Source organism: Hypanus sabinus, chromosome 9 (assembly GCF_030144855.1).
Source record: "Hypanus sabinus isolate sHypSab1 chromosome 9, sHypSab1.hap1, whole genome shotgun sequence".
Lineage (NCBI taxonomy): Eukaryota > Metazoa > Chordata > Chondrichthyes > Myliobatiformes > Dasyatidae > Hypanus > Hypanus sabinus.
In genome coordinates this window covers 144,528,119-144,549,233 of record NC_082714.1, presented here as the reverse complement: position 1 = coordinate 144,549,233, position 21,115 = coordinate 144,528,119, and the positions used below count along the sequence as shown (strand labels likewise).

General features: G+C 39.5%; 1 long non-coding RNA gene across 1 annotated transcript in view; it reads left to right on the top strand.

Annotated features, from left to right (window-relative positions):
- The first annotated feature begins 3,776 nt into the window (after window positions 1–3,776).
- Window positions 3,777–21,115, top strand: part of LOC132398937 (uncharacterized) — a 64,667-nt gene continuing 47,328 nt past the window's right edge. The window contains exons 1-2 of the long non-coding RNA XR_009513849.1: window positions 3,777–4,054; window positions 4,591–4,621. This is a non-coding gene — a long non-coding RNA (uncharacterized LOC132398937). The remainder of the gene's footprint in view (window positions 4,055–4,590; window positions 4,622–21,115) is intronic.

The window sequence follows — 21,115 nt, the reverse complement described above, 5'->3', positions numbered from 1 at the left end:
TTTTTCTATGTTTCTAGTCATGTCTTCAAGTTCAATAAGCTATTGAAAGATGCCATCTTTTGCTGATACAATGATAAGAACGTTTCAGAGTTACTACAAAATATAAAATGTTTTATTTGCAGAAGCAATGAAGCTCTTTTGTATTATTATTATTACTCTTGCATACCAAATTAGTTTGGAGTAGCAAGGTCTGGGAGTAATAGTAAAAAAAGGAGGCAAAAATCATTCAAAAGTGGTTCACACATTTTTTCAATAATTATCCACTGCTGTGAGTTTCTCTTTCATTAGACCATCAGGCAGCAGAAAACTTCCCAGATTGTATTTATAACAGCATTAGAACAAAATGCATTATAGTTCTTTGATTTTCAGCACATGTGTATTAGTAAATAAGGATTACGTATGGTAATATCAGATTTTGAGGTTGATACAAAGGTTAGGTATGTGCCTCTTTAGCCAAAGTGGTCTGGATAAGAGACCATAGCCCTGCCAATCAGCATTTCAGAACAGTGGGAGAGGTCACCAGCCTTTTTCAGGGCAATCAAATATTTTCACACAAAGTTTGACCATGTCACAGGGGAGAACTGAAGGTCAAATAATTACTCTCAAACCCAGAGGGGTCCCCAGCTGAACACTCACGGAGTGCCCTGGGTTTCTCTACAGGCCAGACTTTTATGTTAAGACATAAGATTTGAGAGAATGAGATGAAAAGAGATACATTTATCAAATGAAAATAAAATGGAATTCTGCAGGGTCAAAGATCACTCAGCGAATTTCATTTCCAACATCACCACTAGTTGCTCATTGAAACAGTAAATCATTTTCCTGAATCGGTTTAACCTAGTTCTCTTAGAAGCATTGTACATCTTTGACAAGCATGACGCAGAAGGTCACATTACCCTTAAGATGCATTTTCTTCCCCCAAGGAGAAATTAAGATGTTTGTGGCAGGTTCATTGTTCACTAGCAGTATATTTTAATCACAGTCTGGAAATATATACGGACTGTTGCTTTACCTAATTCTATGGGTCCATCTGGTTTATTTTCTTTAATATGGTATAGTTAATTTCCTCAGGAAAGTTACAATGTCAAGCAAAATAAAGTCCTATACATGGCATTATATTAACAATTGCATTTAGATCAGATGTTCCCAACCTGGGGTCCATGGACCCCCTGCTTCATGGTGTTAGTCCATGGCATTAAAAAAAGGGTTGGGAAACCCTGATTTAGATGAATATTATGTTTAGATAAATACCTGCATTCCTGTATTACTATGCTCCGAGGAAGCTTTTTGGCTAAAATGAGGAATTTTATAAATGGGTAGAAAAAGGCCCCAATAATGATCAAATAGTACTTTATCAAGTTGCATTGAATAACAGTTAAATGCGTGTAAATTATAATCAAGTTGGTGAGGTTACTTGATGACACAGCTTGGATGGGATTTGTATTTTCCTTGCAGTTGCCAGAAATTGAAGCAAATAATTGAATTTTGGACTGGCTTATATTCAACATGTGATAATAATACAGAGTGTATATTGAAATATAACAAGGTTTATGAGAAATTTCTGCAACGCTGCTCCTTCATGGAGTAACACTATACAGAACCCTCACTATACCCCAAAGAAAGGTGCCAGCTTTAGTCATGTCAATTGGGGAGGACATGAATTAAAATAATCACCCTGGGCCACTCTGTGCACTTTCCAGAAGCCAGCTCAAAAGTAGTATTGGCAGTAGCCTGCAAGTAGGTTTTCTGCCAAACGTTCAAGCCAATGACTGTTTTCAGTGCAGGGGCCCAAAAAGGAAGCAAAAAAAAAACCAAACATCTTTTTTATTTTCACTTAGAAATAAGAATTAGACTTCCATTAGTATACCATCATTATTGAGCAGGGATGCAACTGCAAGTTTTTTTCAATAAATTAATAGGTCCTGCAAAGTGATAGAACTTCAAAACTACAGCAAATATTACAGTTAGCAGCAGAGAAAGTTTGTACTAATGTCACTTCTCACAGCACGTATTAGAAGGTTTTCCAAAATATTAAAAATTACAACAACTTACTTTAAAAAGTATGCTCCATTTCATTTTATATTTTATCTGGGCCTCCACCGGCTTTTAAGAAATCAAGCCCAAGTTACCTTTGATTTCTGAAACCTCTCCATGGAATGATTCTAATTTCCCCATAGCAATGACTAACTAATGAGGTAAAGGCTCAAACCAACATCTAACCATCACTTAACATCAATGAAGGCAAGATCCAAGCACAACGCCATGGTACCATAGCAGTTAGTGCAACACCATTACAGCTTGGGATATTTTGGAGTTCAAAATTCAATTCCAGCACAGTTCTGTAAGAAGTCTCTGTACTTCCCTGTACATGGAATAAGTAGCTCTTCCGTGGGTGCTCTGGTTTCCTCCCACAGTCCAAAGATATACCACGTAGGTTAATTGGTCATTATAAATTGTTCTGTGGTTACATTAGTGTTTATCAGATTTGTCAGGGTTTGCTGGGGTGGTGTGGCATGGTGTGAAGGGCTGAAAGGGCCTACTCCATGAGGTATTGCTAAAATATAAAACAATGGACTGGTCACCCCATCATTGAAGATACTGTAAATGTGAACCGATAAACTTGTCAATTCATGCAAAGTTATTTCTGCTGATATCCATGTCACCAAAAGATCTTCAAGAAATGCCAATATTCAGCTACAATTTGTTAATAGCCAATTCTTTCTCCTCAGGAGTTAGCTATTAACAAATTGTAACTGAATATTGACATTTTGTTTTGATAATTAGTCTCTGGTTGGCATCAGTCTCTGCTTTCAAGATTACATAATAACTGAACAGTGACAAGTTGCAGATGAATTTGAAAATGAACTGGTAGAGTGACCCTGTCCTGCAGTGTCTGCAGTACATTCCACACTGATCACTGCCTAATGAACTAATGCTCAGAGCTGACTACACACAAGAACTCTTCCACAAAGGTCGAGTACTGCGGCAACATCCAGCTAAATGGGACATGGCTTTGTAAAAAGCCCAGGCCTATCTTCCACAAAACCACGGACAAGGCTGAACTTCAGTATATAGCAACATTGGTGTCAATGTTATTTGAGTCTGTTCCAAAAGGACCACAAACTTGTCATGGTTTGGAGGCTTGCATGCCTCGTTGACCTGGAGAGCTATGTTGGCAGGAGTCAGAGCTCCAGATGCTGTGATATCAGAGTCCTGATGAAGGGTCTCAGCCTGAAATATCAACTGTTCACACATTTCCATAGATGCTGGCTGGTTTGCTAAGTTCCTCCAGCATTTTGTGTGTGTTACTTGGATTTCCAGCATCTGCAAATTTCCTCTTGTTTGGGGTCAGGGCTTTATGCTTTGGCTCTTGGTAGGGTCATCCATGCAAAACAGATCTAAGGGTAGAGGCCAGACTAGGAGAGGTCCACCAGTCCTCTAGGTTCAAGGGTTCAACTCAGGGCTAACAACCCTGACTGGTAAAAAAAATTGTTATTGAAACAGCGATGAAGAATCCTTCTATATCTGTGTGTGATAGTATATAGCCAATGTTACGTACCCGTGAGTATCCTGTGACTGTCACATGACCATGATGTAATTGAGGCTCTGCTGGGCATGATGTAATGGCCTTGTGATGGTGGAGTGATGTAATTTTCCCGCCAGTGAGAGGTCATGTGATGGCCTGTTTCAACAGGTATAAAAGGAGAACCCCTCCCTGTGACGGAGATTAGTTCATGGCTTAAGTCGTCAGTGACTCCATTCTGCTGCATATTTGATTTTATGACGCAGTTTCGTTTTAAAAGTGGAGTTTTAATTTCTACTGTAAGAATTGTTGTGCCAGCAGTTTTGAAAGTTGCTGCCAGTAAGAGTCCAGTCGGAGAGTGAAGGTTTATGGAAGTTCGGGAAGCTGAAGGATCGAGGAAAGTTGATGTTATCGGCGGTAAAACAGATTCGACCTTATTCAATCGTCGTACAAGGAGTTAGTAACCCGTGTCCGAGATAGCTCCTGCTAAAAGAGCAGAAAGAGTTGGATGCAGAGTTTTGCCAAGGAAAGGTCAGTGGCTATAAGCTGTTTTATTTCCTTCATTGCAATGCATTCTTCGGCTGGGATCAGCAGTAACGTCACGAAAGAGAATTTATTACTTCAAGGAAGGTCTCTCCTAACTGACTGTAAATCATTTTGGACTTTTTGCAATACTACTTTAAAGAACTGAGTTCACATTTCACGCTTTAAGAACTGTTCGAGCTGCCGTGTAGCAGCTGACTTCCGGTTAAGTTAGTCGCTTGTTTACTTTTGTGTTTTTTTTAGCAGTGTCTAATAAATGTTTTACTTGTCATAAAAAACCTGTCTTAATTATATATTCATTGTTGCTGGATCGTAACACCAAGGATAGACAGAGATGGAGGGCCTTCATTATTGCCCTAAGCACCAGCAGTGTAACAGGCAGTACCTAACTAACCCTAAGTCCACAAGCAGCCTAATACAGCCAAACAGAAATGTGGACATCAAAATGAGATCAAGGATTGTACACTTGTGTCCCCCTTCTGAGGACTTGAGCATCTTGACCCATCAGTCTCTCTCTGTCTTAGACCCAAGAAGATGAACTGGAATGTACGCCGGGTGAGTACCGGAGCTGAGGGGTGAGGAACAGGCCACACCGACTGCAAGTATAGCAGCCCTTCGAGCATACTGCATCTGATGGCCAAGATCTTCCCAGTTATTTACAGAGTACCACTGCATAGACCCAGTTTTGATTTTGCCTTTCCAATCTGCTCCAGGCAGTTCTAGTTACACATCTCAGCCCCCCTGAACCAGATTTGCAGCACCTGTCACGGAAGGAGACATTGGATCAGTCAGGCCAGTGTACGGCACTATGGTTTACTATGGCTCTTGATGCCAACTCACACAGATGCTTATCAATTTATCAACTGACCATGGATTCAAGCAGTGCACAGCAACGTCATCCACATAGAGGGAGGTTTTAACTTGTGTGCTTCTGCGATCCGGCAATATCACTCCTCTTATGCTTTCATCCCTCCTGGTAGATTTGGCAAAGGTTTCCATGCAGCAAGACAGGGCAGAGTGGACAACCCTGTCTGCCTCCAGACCAGAAGGAGAAGCAATCCATCTCCCACCCAAATGATTTAGACTGCATTACGGATATCCGCGTAGACCAGTTGTGTCCAATTTCTGATTCCCTCCCCAAAAACCATTTTGGAGTGCACATCCATTATGTGTGTGAAATCCTGTTGAGGGCCTTTTCCTGGTCCAAGCTGGCCAGGCAGACAGCCACCCTCGATCCTGCACATAGGTAACGGTGTTTCTGAGCAATGCAAGATCTTAGAGTTGAGTATCTTGCCACCCACACAGTTACATCAATACTATACTCAAAAGCTTATCACTTTCACCAAAGGCTTGAAAAGGCTTTTCCTTTGATGTTGCAGTCTTCACTGAGCTTGCCAATTAGCTTTCAGACATTTCTTCACCAGCTGAGGTAACATCCTCAATGGGCAGTTGTTGGTGTATTGCTCTGGGAGTGCTTGGGTTTATATCCCCACTCCCCACCTCCTTCCCCTCCCCGGTCCTGATTGGCTACCCCTTCAGTTGACCTTTGAATTCTATTGGCTCGCATTTCCTTGGCTCACACTGGTGGCACAGAGGCATGATACACTGTTGCATGAAGACCAAGAAGGACACCACTTCAACTAGAAAACCATGAAGATTCTGGCACAGGCAAGCATGAAACAGGTACAGAAATTATTTTGGAAGTATGTAAACAAACATATCAAAATAGATGCCATCTACAAACTCCAAAGAGCCAATAGAATTCAAAGGTCAACTGAAGGGGTAGCCAATCAGGACCGAGGTCAGAAAGAGGTTGCTGAAGAGATAAGACATGCATTGGTCATGATCTTTCAAGAACCACCTGATTCTGGAAAGGTACCAAAGTAATGGAAAATTGAAAATGTCACTCCACTCTTTAAGAAGGGAGGAAGGCAAAAAAAAGGAAATTAAAGGTCAGTTACCTTAAGCTCAGTGGTTGGGAAAGTGTTGGAGTCCATTATTCAGGTTTCAGTGTACTTGGAGACTAATGATAAAATAAGTCAAAGTCAGCATGGTTTCTACGAAGGGAAATATTGCTTGACAAATCTGTTTGAATTCTTCAAAGAATAACAAGCAGAGTGGACAAAAGAGGACAAAAGAGGACAAAAGAGGACAAGAGTGGACAAAAGAGGGGCAGTTTTTGTCATTTATTTGGATTTTCAGAAGGCATTTAATAAGGTGCCTCACATAAGGTTGCTTAACAAGATAAAATCCTATGGTGATACAGGAAGATACTGACATGGATAAAGGAATGGCTGACAGACAGGAGGCAGTGAGTGGGAATAGAGGGGGCCTTTTCTGGTTGGCTGCCAGTGACTAATGGTGTTTCTCAGGGGTCAATATTAGGACCGCTACTTTTCACATTGTTTGTCAATGATTTAGAAAATGAAATTGATGGCTTTGTGGCAAAGTTTGTAGATGATACCAAGATAGGTGGAGGAGTAGGCAGTGCTGAGGAAGCAGTGCATTTGCAGCAGGACTTAGACAAATTGGAAGAATGGGCAAAAGAAGTGGCAAATGGAATAAAGTGTTGGGAAATGGATGATAATACATTTTGGTAAAAGGAACAATCATGCAGACTATCTAAATAGAGAGAAAATTCAAACATCAGAGGTGCAGAGGGGCTTAGGAGTCCTTGGGCATGGGAGCTAGATAGGAGACACTTAGGTGATGTTCTTGTGCAAGACTCCCTGAAGGTTAATTTATAGGTTGAGTTTGTGGTAAAGACAAATGCAAGGGGAATAGAATATAAAAACAACGAGATAATGCTTAAGTTTTATAAGACATGTCAAGCTGCACTTGGAATAGTGTCAACTGTTTTGGGTCCATATCTCAGAAAGGATATTGTCATTGGAGAGAGTCCAGAGGAGTTTCACGAGAATGATTCCAGGAATGAAGAGGTTAACATTTGAGGAGTGCCTGGCAAATTTGGGCTTGCACCTACTGAAATTCAGAAGAATGCGTGGGGATCTCATTGAAACCTACCAAATGTTGATAGGACTGGATAAGGTTGATGTGGAGAGGATGTTTCCTCTGGTAGGGATATCCAGAACTAGAGGACACAGCTCCAAAATTGAGGGGAGACCTTTTAGAACAGAAGTAAGAGTGATGAATCTGTGAAATGTTCTGCCACAGTCTGTGGTGGAGTTCAAGTCCATGGGTACAGTTAAAGAGGTAGTTGATAAATTCCTGATTGCTCAGGCATCCAGGGATGTGGTGAGAGAGAAGGTGTATAGGGTTGAATGGGATCTGGGATCAGCCATAAAGAAATGCTGGAATGGACTTGGTGGGCTGAATGGCCTAATTCTGCTTCTATGGCGTATGGTCTAATGGTAAGTACAACATCTTAGCACATTGGTTAAAATGTACTGAGACAGTTAACCTGGCATTTGACAGGATAAACACAAACCATGTCAGTACTGAACAATACTGGCAATAAAATGGAATTAATTAAGTTCATTACTAAAACAAAAAGTATGCTTTAAAATTACTTGCAAGGTCCCCACTGGCAAAGGCAATTTTGAGCACTACTTGTCTGCAAAAAATTTATCAAAATCATAGAAGCAGAATTAAAAACAAAGACACAGGCAGTGAGCTAAGTCTAATGAGGCAGTGAATCTACATACTCATACTCCCAGCTAAGTAGGTTTGACACTTGGATGAAAGATCATCTGGGAGAATTAGGCTAGAATTGTTGGAAAATCGATAATTTAACAAGCACATTGAGATCAGGTAGTATCTCAGTTCTTCCATGATGGGACAAACTTGAATGATGAAAAAAAGAGTTAGGTGACAACAGTAATTCAAGTGCAGGAAGTTGGGTTTGGCAAAGGTTTCTGTGTTGTACACTTCAGTCAGGCCTCAATCATACCAGTGCCTATAAAGAACATAGTAACCTTCCTCAATGACTATCGTCCAGTAGCACTTACATCCACAGTGACACAGTGTTCTGAGAGGCTGGTGATGAAACACATCAACTCCTGCTTGAGAAGGATGCACTCCAATTTGCCAACCATCGCAACAGGTCATTGGCTCTTCACTCAACCCTGGAACACCTGGACAGCAAAGATGCCTACATCACGATGTTCTTTATCAACTACAGCTTGGCATTCAATACTAACATTTTCTCAGTGCTAATATACAAGCTTCAAAACTTGACTGAAATATCTCTTTGCGTAATTGGTTACTCAAACTCCTCACTTATAGAACCCAATCAGTTTGGATTGGCAACAACATCTCCTCCATAATCTCCATCAGCACAGGTACATTATTTGACTGTGTGCTTAGCTCCCTGCTCTTCTTGTTTTATATTTATGACTGTTCTCTTCTCACTGCTGCATTGAGGAAGAAGGTTTTGACCTTCAGCTCTTACCCTACCAGGTTCAGGAACAGTTATTACCTCTCAACCATCAGCATCTTGAGCCAGTGGAGATAACTTCAATCGCCCCATCACTGAACTTTTCCCACAACCTATGGACTCACTTTCTCAATATTTATTGCTTATTTATTATTATTATTATTTATTTTTCTCTCTTTTGCCTTTACATAGCTTGTTGTCTTTTGCACATTGGTGGTTTGTCCACCCTGTTCAGTGTGGTCTTTCATTGGTTCTATTATATTTCTTGGATTTACTGAGTATGCCCACAAGAAAATGAATCTCAGGATTGTATATGGTGACATAGGCACTTTGATAATATGTCAGAGTTTTTCATAAATTCTATTGCAGTTTTCCCCTTGTAAGATAATGAATTTCAAGTAGGATATATATCTACTTCGATAATAAATTTACTTTGAACAGAGGTTTTCTGGAAGATTTTAACCAAGGCTCAACACAAGAGGTTGATTAGCAAGATTACAGCATGTGAAATTGTGGTAAGGCACAGGCATGGACAGAGAATTGATTATCAGACAAAAAAAATAGCATAGATAATGAGACACCTCAGGTTGGCAGGTTGTGTCCACCGCAGGGATCAGGACATGCTCAGCTATTCACTGTCTATATCATTAAGAAGGAGACAAAATGTCACGTTTCTAGTTTGCTGCCTGTACTAGACTGGGTTGGATAGTGGATAGGTAGAAGAACACAGATAGGCTTTTTTTTAAATTAGTTTTTTAATACATTTTCTACATCGCTACAGATAAAAAAAAAACCCAGATCAAAATGAAGAACATTAATGCAGTGCAAAAATAAACATACAATAATAATATAATACAAAAAAAGATAATTGAGAAAGCACCCAAATTGAAGATATGTAAAATTAGTATCCTCCCCAAGCCCCGCAACAAAAAAAGAACTCCAGACCAACCACAACACATAGGTAGGCTTAAAGAGAACATGAACATGAACATGGAAAGGTTAAGAACTTCTACTGGTGTAACGTAACATGACACCATCCACTTTGGTACAGAAAAACAGTGCATTTTCAAATGGAAAGAAGTTGGTTAGCATTAACGTTCACAAGGGACCTGAGTGTGATTGTACACAAATCGCTGAAGCCCAACATGTGAGTGGAACAGGTGAGTAGGTGGGCAAATTGTATATGAGCTTTTGTTATGAGAAGATTTGAATATAGGTGCCTATAAATCTTATGACTTTTTATAGGGGCTTAGTAAAACCATACCTAGAATCTTGTGTAGCATTTTCATCTCATTACTAAGATGTTATTGCCATGGTGAGAGTGCTGCAGAAATTCACTGGACTCTTTCCAGGAATGCTGGGTTTGCCACATGAAGAGAAACTGAAAAGACTGAAAAAGCTAGAAAATGGAGAAACAAACAGTTATCTGCCGAAGGGACTCAGTGGGTTGAGCAGGGTCTGTTAGTGTGTGGGAGAGAAGGAATTATCAGTATTTTGGGTTGGAACCCTATATAAGGCTAGGGACTGTGCCCTTCTTTCTTTAAAAGAAAAAGTGAGAGTGGATGTCATCAAAACTTATAAAATTCTGAAGTTAATAGAGTCAGAAAGGAGAATATAGAATTAGATTTCTGAACGGATGATTCTTGCAAAGAAAAAAACAGCCCAATTATCCTCCTATCCTGATGACACTATAAATCAAGTGAATCACTTTTTCACATTTGGCTGAATCCATTCTTATTTCCCTATCCAGCTGATGTTGTTACTCAGAGCCAGAGGAGACAAAGTCTCAGAGTTAAGACTCAACAGATAAGAAGAAAGCCTTGTGCTGGAGCAGGTGATAAATGGCAGGTAACAGCTGGAATGAAAAGTCGCTTCATTCCAGCTTTAGAACATTGAAATGAGGGGGTGTTACCAGATAGCAGAATTCTGTGTATCCTATTGGGTCCCAGAAACTATAGGAGTCAATGAATGCATTGTGTTGAGTACTACGGTATGGTGCAAAATAAAATAAAGATCCAGTGACCTAATGATCTCACCATAAATTCAACAAATACATCATCTCATGTCATGAGCAGCAACCATAGAGTAGTGGACTCCACCCAATACATCATGGGTACATCCCTCCCAAACATTGATACACAAGGAATGATCTCAAGCAGGCAAGATCTATCAAAGGCCCCCGCTATCCAGGCCATCTCACCTTCACACAGCTGCCACCTATACAGGTCTGAACTCCCAATCCACCCATTTCAACAGGTACTTCCCTTCAACTCTTCAGCTCTTCAATCAACCAACACAACCCTGATCACTCTGACCATTTTGCGAGAAAAGAACTTCTTAAAAATTCTAATTGTATTTCTTGTATAATTTTTGTTTTACTTGTGAACTTTTGTTTTTCCTGTGATGCTGTTGCAAGTAAGTTTTCATTGCACCTGAGCATATCTGTCCTTGTGTCTATGTCAACTAAGTCGACTTCAACATTTGACTTTGACTAAATTAATCTCCTCGGCCACAGCCATCACTTTCAGTGGAAGACAACACAAGACCAAACCTTGTCAATTCTTTCTTTGTGCTCCACTTAGACATACCCTTTCCAATTCATCCTGATTTTGGAAATAACCACATTGCTATGTTTCCCTATTTTTGTGATGGGAAACAGCCCATAGCTGTCCCAAAAGTCCAAGATCACACCTTGATTAAGGAGATGGAGAGCAGAAAGCATAGGTCCACTTCAAGGTTGATTGGCACAACACTTTTATTTTCCATCTAATCAGTTACTTGAATGTCAGCTGCAAGTCAATACATTGACAAAAGCTATAATAAGAAATGTTCTGATGTTAATTTCTCGTTTTTGGGATTGTCACATTGGCAAAAATGTTTAGATGAGAGTCCATCCATAACTGAGTAACTCCTAGCATAGCAGTTACCATAACGCTATTGCAGAGCCAGCTGTAAGATCGGAGAGCAATTCCCACCTCTGTCTGTATGGATTCAAAGTATGTTTGTTATCAAAGTATGTATGCAGTATACAACCCTGAGTTTCGTCTTCTCCACAGACAACCACAACACAAAAACCAAGGCACCCACTCAAAGAAAAACAGCAAACCCCCTCCCATGCGCAAAAAACAAATCATGTAAATGGCAACAAGATCAAGACCTCCCCCTCCATGCAAAGAACAAATCAAGCAAATGGCAACAAGAAAGAATGAGCAAAAACACAGAATATAGTTTTTATAAACGCAAAAGAGTCCTTTTTCAGTGCGGCTCAGTGTTTATTATTTTCGGGCCACCCTGATACAAAGTATTCCAAAATAACAACAGAAAAGGGAGCGACCTGGAACTACAGTCCAGTCCACAGACCACAGACCCAGTTGGGTGTTCTGGTTCCTTCCCACATTCCAAAGACTCGTATTTAGAGTTAGTGAGTTCTGGGCACACTAGTTTGGCTTCGAAGCATGGCAACTCTTGTGGGCTGCCACCCAGCACAATTGTTGCTGATCTGATTTGATGCAAACAACACATTTTACTGTATGTTTTGATGGTGACATGTGACAAATACAGTGCCTATAAAAAATGTATTCACCCTTTGGAAGTTTTCATGTTTTATTGTTTTACTACAGTGGATTTAATTTGGCTGTTTTGACACTGATCAAAAGAAAAAAAAAGACACTTTCATCTCAAAGCAAAAACAGATCTCTACAAATTGGTCTAAATTTATTACAATTATTAAATACCGTATTCAATTACATGGTTAATCACTCCATTCAAATCAGTATTTAGTAGATGGCCTTTATAGATATTTTAAGATAGATTAATTGAGATCAAAAACTTAAATTGAAAAACATAAGAAAATCTTTAGATGATCAAATCTGTAATAAAAATGGAAAATATTAACGACTCAGCTGATCAATAAACTTTATTCAGAAGATCATCATTTCATAAAACTGTTTCTCTCGCCACAGATGCTGCCCATCCTGCTGAGTACTTCCAGAACTTCCATTGATTTCAAGTTTTTAAAATCACTGTAGAAATAAATGTCTTTGTCTCTAGATTTTGGTTGAATATTTTCCCTATTTAGCCACTATTTCTAAAATCCAGCAAAGAGCTCTACCAGCTCACAGAAGCACATCAAAATAGATGGTCTCATCTTGTGATGACAGAGTGATTCTGTCAATTTTCCAATCCCTCTGATTACTGTAGGAAGGACTGGACCGAAATACTGCAACCTTAAGCAAATCGTTTGTTTCAGGAAGAGGGCCACCTCTGTCCTTCTAACTGTAAAGAGGGTGCACCAAAAAACATTGGAATATGCTCCATCCTGTGAGAAAGAGTAATTACTATAGCTAACTAATAAGCTTAAGATTTTGGGAAACAGCACATGTTCACACTTGGAGTTATTGTGTGTGCCAGTGGTTCTTTTATGTGGCTGTGGGATTAAAATAAAGACATGCAAAGCTTTGATGCAGACGTGGATCAAAGAGGAAAAGTGGCGATTTATTCCCAGTAGGCGCAGGTAATGAGGATGATACTTCCATTCATGAGGGGATTTTTCAGTTTCAAAGCACATTTATTATTAAAGTATGTATGCAGTATACAACCCTGAAATTTGTTTTCTGCATAGACAGTCACGAAACAAAGAACAACCATGGAACCAACCCATTCAAGGAAAAATATCAAACATCAAACCCCCCCTCCCCCCCCACATGCAAAACAAAATTCTGCAAATTTCAACAAAAATAGGAAAAACACAGACTATAAAACACAGAGGCCAAAAGGCATATTTTAACTCAGCATTCATTGTCGCTGGGTCCCTCCCAATTCAAAACTTGCCTCAATGTAGTAACAGAAAAGTGTGACCAGCACTACAACTAGAAATTAGAACACATCATAAACCTGAATTAGAGTCCATAATCTACAATCTGCAGTGATTATAACTTTTTCCAGCACCATCTGCCGACAGCAGCGTGGCAGAGAGAGATCATTCAAAAGTAAGGACCTTCCCTTGAGAGCATCGAACAAGGAGAACGAGAGACCGCCACATGCAGACACCTTCTCCAGCAGTTGAACACTCTCCTGCCTTCTGCATCCACCTCAGTGATTTCAGTTTTCCTTGGCACATTAATTGGCAAAATAGGCAAGAGATAGAGTCGATCACAGACTCGTACCCCACCTCCTGGCTTACTGGCCTCCGTGCCACGTGCTTTGGTTACAACCTCGTGGAACACGCTCGGAGACAGCAAAGTGCCCAATCAGCCCAAACTGCACTGCTAGAATGTAGATTACAGGCTCCAACAGGAGCAGAACCACATCTGAAATAAAAAGAAGTGGAAGAAATTGCTTCGTGACCTGTCTTGAGGCTGTCACTTTTGGTAGTGTTGTTCACTGGTGCTATCTTCTTCCTCTTTTTTGCCCCCAGTCTATTCCACTCTTCTTTATGTTGCTACCATTCCCCAGCAACACAATCTGCTTGCTCAGTGTAGTCCAGCTGAGTTCAATGATACTGTGAATGGTAAAAGTGTATGAAGATATAATACATCAGGATAGTGCTGGGAACTGTTATAACAAAAGTTGTCAGAGTCATGTATCTATTTTCTACCCGTCTGTATTGTATTTTGTGTTGTGCATTTATTATGGGCAATTTGTCATGTGGGTTAGGGCATGATAGAAGCAAATGAGTATAAAATGTATTCACATTTTGGCCTAGTTAATTAGTTTAGTTCAGAGGGAGTGAGCCAGGGCCGATATTTTTTTGTTGATCACTTAATTACGATCTTCGCTTAATTATGCTAATATAATGTTAATTACTCTTTTCTTGCTGTATCACTAATTTTAGTTTTGTTACCTTCTTGCTCTTTACATTATTTCTTGCCTGCCCATCGCCTCCCTCTGGTGCTCCTCCCCCTTCCCTTTCTTCTCCCATCAGATTACCCCTTCTCCAGTTCATTATCACTTTTACCAATCATCTGCCCAGCTCTTCACGTCAACCCCGCCCCCTCTCCCAATTTCGCCTACCATTTCCTACCTTGTACTTCCTCCTCCTCTCTCCACACCTTCTTATTCTGACTTTCCAATCCTGATGAAGGGTCTCGGCCTGAAATGTCAACTGTTTACACTTTTCCATAGATGTTGCCTGGCTTGCTGAGTTCCTCTAGCATTTTGTGTGTTTTGCCTTATTTTAGTATTCCTATACCAAGTCGTTCATCTTTGCTGGTTTCGTAATAAAGGATCAAACATACTTCTTTGAAATTGGAACTCGGTTATGTGGAAGCTCGTCATACAGTGTTAATTCCTGTACTCAGTCTCAGCAGTTTTGGTTTGTTTTCATGTAACCACTAAAAAGGTCATCCAATGAACTGTTAAAGAACCTGAATCATTCTTTCAGTATGTTTACAGAGCAGCTGATAATAACGTGCTTTAAGTAGACCTTATAACGCCTCCATGAGGAGTCATGAGCCGAAGCTGCTGTAGCCGCTCCTGCTTTTCCAAGATCGTCAGGTCAGCAAAATTAAAGGAGCAATAAAATGATTATACAGTATCCTGTTGGCATGTAATAGATTGGAGCAGGAGGAGCAAAGAGGAGGATCATGCGGCCGAAGTCTGCACCAGTCATTTGCAGGTACAAAGCAGACAGCACTTTTCACTACTGATCTACCATAGATCCAGTTCCCTTCTGAAAAGAAAATCTGAACCAACTTTCAGCACCCTGTCAGACATTGGCAGATCACAGCTCATGTCTGCAAGTGTATTTTCTTGTGTTGCCATGGTTCTTTGCTAACTGCATTATGCCCTCTGGTTGTTGTCCCTTCCACTAATGGAAACAATTCCTCTCCATTCATTCTATCACAGCTCCCCACAAGCCGCCCCAGCCTTTTCAGTCCTAAAGAGGACAATCCAAGATTCTTCAGCTCTCCCTCATCCCTGGAACATTCCTGCAAATCGCTTTTGCAAACGAATCACGGTCTTCAAATCCCTTCTAGGTCGAGATGCAATGCTTCCAGCTGTGTACAGACCAATCTTCTATAATGGTTAGAAATACCTTCATTATGATTACTACAAGACATTTTCAGAGCAGGAATCTACATCATTCCTGGAAGTATTTGGGAAGAGAAGTAAACATCATCAAAACATCCTAAAGCTACAAAACACCATTGGTATTATGAAAGGTATGTATGCATTACACATCCAGACACAATACATAAAAATATACAAAATAGTAGAGAAGTGATTTTGCTGAGAGTAAAAGATGTAAATAATGCAATTTTACATATATCCATTCATTCAAACCTCACCAATATTTGAAGTTCATTTTTTACTTAACCGTCAAATTTCGATTGCTGAATTTCACTTAGATCAAATCAAAGCACTGGCTGCATTTACAATGCAAGCAGACAAGTTTTATGAAAAACATTGTTATTTCAGCAATATTTAAATGAAGAATGAGATCACCTTTTGATTTCCATTCTTAAACAAAAAATGCAAAGCAACTGTGACTTCTGCCTTTTGGCTTTGTAAAACAAAAAGGGTTCTCAGGAACTGTTGACACAGTAACCTAACTTGTGTTGACTGTTAATTAGCAAATTTGACACAGATTGATAATTACTTCATTAGCCAGATGAGATTAGTTCTGGTTTTCATTCTCAGAACCTTGTTTTCCCTCAAAGGGCAGAGAAGAATGTTACTGAATTAAAGATGTATGAGACTGCCCAGATATTTCTTGGACAAATCACAAAACTCTGTTTACAACATTCTACTTTTAAAGAACAAATCCTCAGAGATTTTAAGAATGGAACATGTGCACTCCTCTGAACAAATCTCCTCAAGCTCTTTGTAATTTAGATCAATTTGTTGATTGCTACTTCTTTGAAGGCACAGCCTGGTGGATCAAGAGAAAAATAATGATATGTAGGAGCTTGTTTGAAAGAAAGTCAACAATTTATAACAAAGAAATGTATTGTTTCAAATTTAGCTGGATAAAGATCTTTTTATCATGCCCTAGAGATGCCTATAAACAGAAAATATAACTAAATTGCTAACTCCTTTACATTTTTTTCAAGACCAGCTATTTGTTTATGAGGATAAAATTGTTTTTAAAACATATGAGTAAACAAACTTTTAACTTCTGTTAATAAAGAATAAAACATACAAAATGATGGAGAAACTCATCATATCAGACAGCATCTATGGATTTGAATAAGTGGTTGACGTTTCGGGCTGAGACCCTTCATCAGGACAGAAAAGGAAGGGAGAAGAAACCAGAATAAGAAGTTTTCCGGGGGTGAGGGGGGGGAAAGAGTACAAGCTAGAAGGTGATAGGTCAAGCCAGTGAGAAGCTGGAAGGTGATTGGTGGAAAAGGTAAACAGCTGAAGAAGAAGGAATCTGATTGTAGTGGAGAGTGAACCATGGCAGAAAGAGAAGGAGAAGGAGCACCAGGGGAAGGTGACAGGCAGGTGAAGAGAAGAGTCGAGAAGAGGTAAGAGGGGATCCAGAGTGGGGAATGGAAGAAGAGGGAAAGAGGAAGCATTTACAACTTCTGACAATAATATTTTTCATGTGCATTCTTCAAATTATCAATCTAAATTGAACTTTTGATGCTCAATTTCAAAATAACCATCTCTTTTTAAGGTAACGAACTTGTGTGACAGGACTTTGTATAGTTGTAGGATTGTTTGAGTAAATGGCAGATATTACAGTGGAAAGTGTTATGGAACAGAATGAAACATGCTGTTTGAAGATAATCTTCTTTCCTACAACCTATAACCTTATTACAAATTGATGGTGGCCAGAGAATTAATTCAACATCACGTTGTGCATATACATGCAGCTAGATTTAGAATTATTTCAAAACCTGATTACCTGTCTTTAACAAAAGAAAAGCACATAATAACTATGGGTATTTTACAGTCTTCAGACTTCCCAAAGTGGTTTGCAGCTAGTGAAGTAATATTTGAAATATAGTCACACTACAATTTGGAAAATCTGGGCAGCAGTTTACATACTCCCATTGGCAGAACATAATAACAACCAGTTAGTGGTGTTGACTGAAATTGTGATTTCGGACAGGGTACTGGAAGTAGATCTCTGATCTTCATCTATGGTGCAGATGGCCGAATCCTGCGCCTATATCTTATTTTTATGCTCATATCCACCTCAAACTTATATACTCTGCTTTTCACTTTTTGTAATGTTAGTTGAACATTTTAATAGAAGTTAAGTACTATATAATCTTCAGATAGACAACCAGTTGTCTTTATAATCTGCCCTTATAAAAATAAAAACCATAGGTAGGTATACTGTATAAATACAGGATCAGAAGTGAAATGATTGTTTGACACTCCATGGAATTTTAGAAACGATATGATAGCGTAGTCTATCTTTTAAATTTATAGCTAATTAAAAGATCAATGGTTCACATATGTTCTGGTTCTTGTGCTGACCTATTCATCAGAACAATGATGCAGAGACGTGCAGATTGACGTCATAGCTTATCAGAGGTGCTCCAAGTGATCTTAGTCAAGCATGTGATATACTGTAGTTAAGCTGCTTGCCAGAACCCAGATCAGCATTTGTGCAGTCTAATTCAGCTGATACCTTTTGACAATTTCCAGGATGCCTTTTTAACAGGGTAATATTATGCACACTCACCAAAGCACCAACATTATAGGCAAGTTCTCCAAGGACTGAATATTTCAGTTCAGCCCTGAACTGATTCCAGAGTTCAAACTTCTCAAAGCATTATGAATTTTTAAATAAAAATGTTTTTATTTTACTTTAAAGAATGTAATGTAAGATTTTGATCTTCCTTTACAATTTGCTATATGCCTTTATCAGATTTGTTCTTTAAGCAAGTATGCTACCACTGTGTATTATGTTACAAGTGAAACAGCTATTTTCATCTATCCCTCATGTATGACTTGTCTGTTGTCTCTTAACCTTAAATGACCTTCACATTATAGCAGTCAGAGAAAAACTTGAGAATAACCATTGCTTTGTAAAAGATATTTTGAATAAAAATGCACAGGAAGTATTCCAATAGGAACAAAGTTTTTGTATTTCTGTGCACAAATGTGGTGGGTTTGTGGGCCTTCTTTCTCAGAAGCTAAATGGTTCAAATTAGACATTTAATGTCAAGTAGTCCAAGATAATTCATTGCCCTTATGTAAAATTTGTGCCGTCTTTACATTCCAGGATAATCAGCTCTACCGGGGAATGCATTGATAATGTCACTTCAATATTCTAAGGTTAGACTGGACCTGAATGCAGACTATTAGGGAACACAGGGAAAACATTCCACAAGCTGAAAAATCACTTCAATAAACAGGCACATTTCTTCAAACTCTACTCAAATAACAGTGATTGATTATGAATGCATAATCCTGGACAAGGAATAAGAAGCTGAATCAGAATGGAATAACCAATCTGCAATACATTACTAACACCCATAACAAACATTGTTTCACAGTGCTTTTCAGTCCATTTCTCCTGACTGAGCAGATGTAGAAAGGGTCAGCAGTCATACAGAATCTTCCGATCTTGCTTGTCATCATTGTATCAGTTTTGGCCTTAATTTGAACTGTGGACCTTTCCAGTTGGCAATAGAAAGAGGCCTTCATGAAGCATATCCTCTACTTAGCTCAACTAGCAAAGCATTACCTGTTGCTGAGTGTTTTTGAATATTTTGTTGTTAGTGATCCATTGGTCACAGGTGACTCCAAGAATTTCTCTGAGATAGTAGAGTTGAAGAATATGTACACGATGCTGGAAGTACTCAGCAGGTCAGGCAGCATCCGTGAGAAAAGAGTAGCCAACGTTTCGGGCCGAGACCCTTCATCAGGAATGGGGGGGGAAGAGAGGGCCGATGCCCAGTAATAGAGATAGGGGAGGGGGGAGGGCCTAGAGGCGCCAGGTGGAAAACCAATCAGGGAAAAGATAAAGGGGGGAGGGGAGGGGATAAGCATGAAAGACCTTTAGAGATAAAGAAGCAGAAAGTTGAAAGGGGAGAGAGGCAGAGAGGGACCTAGGATAGAGGGAGGGGGAGGGAATTACTGGAAATTGGAGAATTCAATGTTCATACCACCAGGCTGGAGGCTACCCTGACGGTAGATGAGGTGTTGCTCCTCCAACCTGAGTTTGGCCTCATCATGGCAGTAGAAGAAGCCATGTATGGACAGATCTCGATGGGAATGAGAAGCAGAGTTGAAGTGGGTGGCAACTGGGAGGTCCTGTCTATTGTGACGGACAGAGCGTAGCTCTTTTCTAAGTATATTTATATCCAAAGTATGTATACATTATACAACCTAGAGACTCGCCTCCTTACAGACAGCCACAAAACAAAGAAACCCAAAACAACCCATAAAAAGGAAGACTGTCAAATACCCAATATACAAGGAAAAATAAACAAACCATGCAAACATGAAAGCACCCAACATTCAGAACCAAAGTGAGCCCGTAGATACAAAACCTGGAGTAGCCCAAGCAGGTCACAGCCTCGATCTCAGTTCAGCGCAGAACCAAGTAATCATCATGTCGCCCTCAGACACAGAGCCAGATCTTCTAATTCAGTGGCATTCTTCACTGTCTTTTGAGAGAAAGCAAGAAATTGAATTAAAACTTTATTGAATGAGAGCAGTGTCAGGGAGACAAATATCCTAGTACTACTTCTAATTTTTATAACGGATTAGTTCAACATGAAGTGCTTAGGCATCTCAGAGATGAACAACAATCTAAAAATTAATGTACCTTTCACAAGGCTCTTCTTAACATCCACAAGGAACAAGAGGCAAAACGGATTCTCTCTTCTTTCAGTGATTTCCAATGTAAAAGAAAAGCTTTTTGGTATATAATGGAAAGCATAATTGGTACAGGTATATATATTCTTGCCATGCTTTCTTGGCTTATTTTTCTTTGATTTGTATATACAACTCAGTGGGAGTTGCAGATTACTAAGTGTGTACAAGCTCAACACAGATGTGCCAGTGACTCCTGTACTGTAATGAGCTCCTATTGGACCTCAAGTCCCTGAAGTAACAATGATGGCATTCAGAAGAAATATTCCTCCTATATTTGATGTTTCCCTTTGCAGAAACTATAGTTGTTGCCACCTATTCAAAGACAATTAGAATGCAAGCAACTATTCCTTCATGAAATTAGTTATATTGTCATTACTACATTACTACAATGTATTTGTCATTACTACAAATGTCAGGACTGAAGAAACAGTTATAGGAACAGGATGAATAAGTTAGGACTTTCTTTCTCTGGAGCAGTGGAGAATGAGTGGAGGTTTGATAGCAGTATACAAAGTTATGAGAGATATAAGTAGGGTAAATGCAAGTTTGATTTTTCCACTGAGACTGGATAAGGCTAGAATTAGAGGCTATAGATTAAGGGTGACAGGTGAAATGTGCAAAGGGAACTTGAGAGGAAATTTCTTCACTCAGAGTGTCGTGTGAGCTTGGAACGAACTTGGGTGCAGGTTTGATTGCAGGATTTAAGAGAAGTTTGGATAAGTACATGGTAGGGAGGGACATGGAAGGCTATAGAACAGCTGAAAGTCAATGTGACTGGACAGAATGCCCAGGTTTGTGTGGTCTTTCATTGATTCTATTATGATTATTATTCTATTATGGATTTATCAAGTACGACTGCAAGAAGA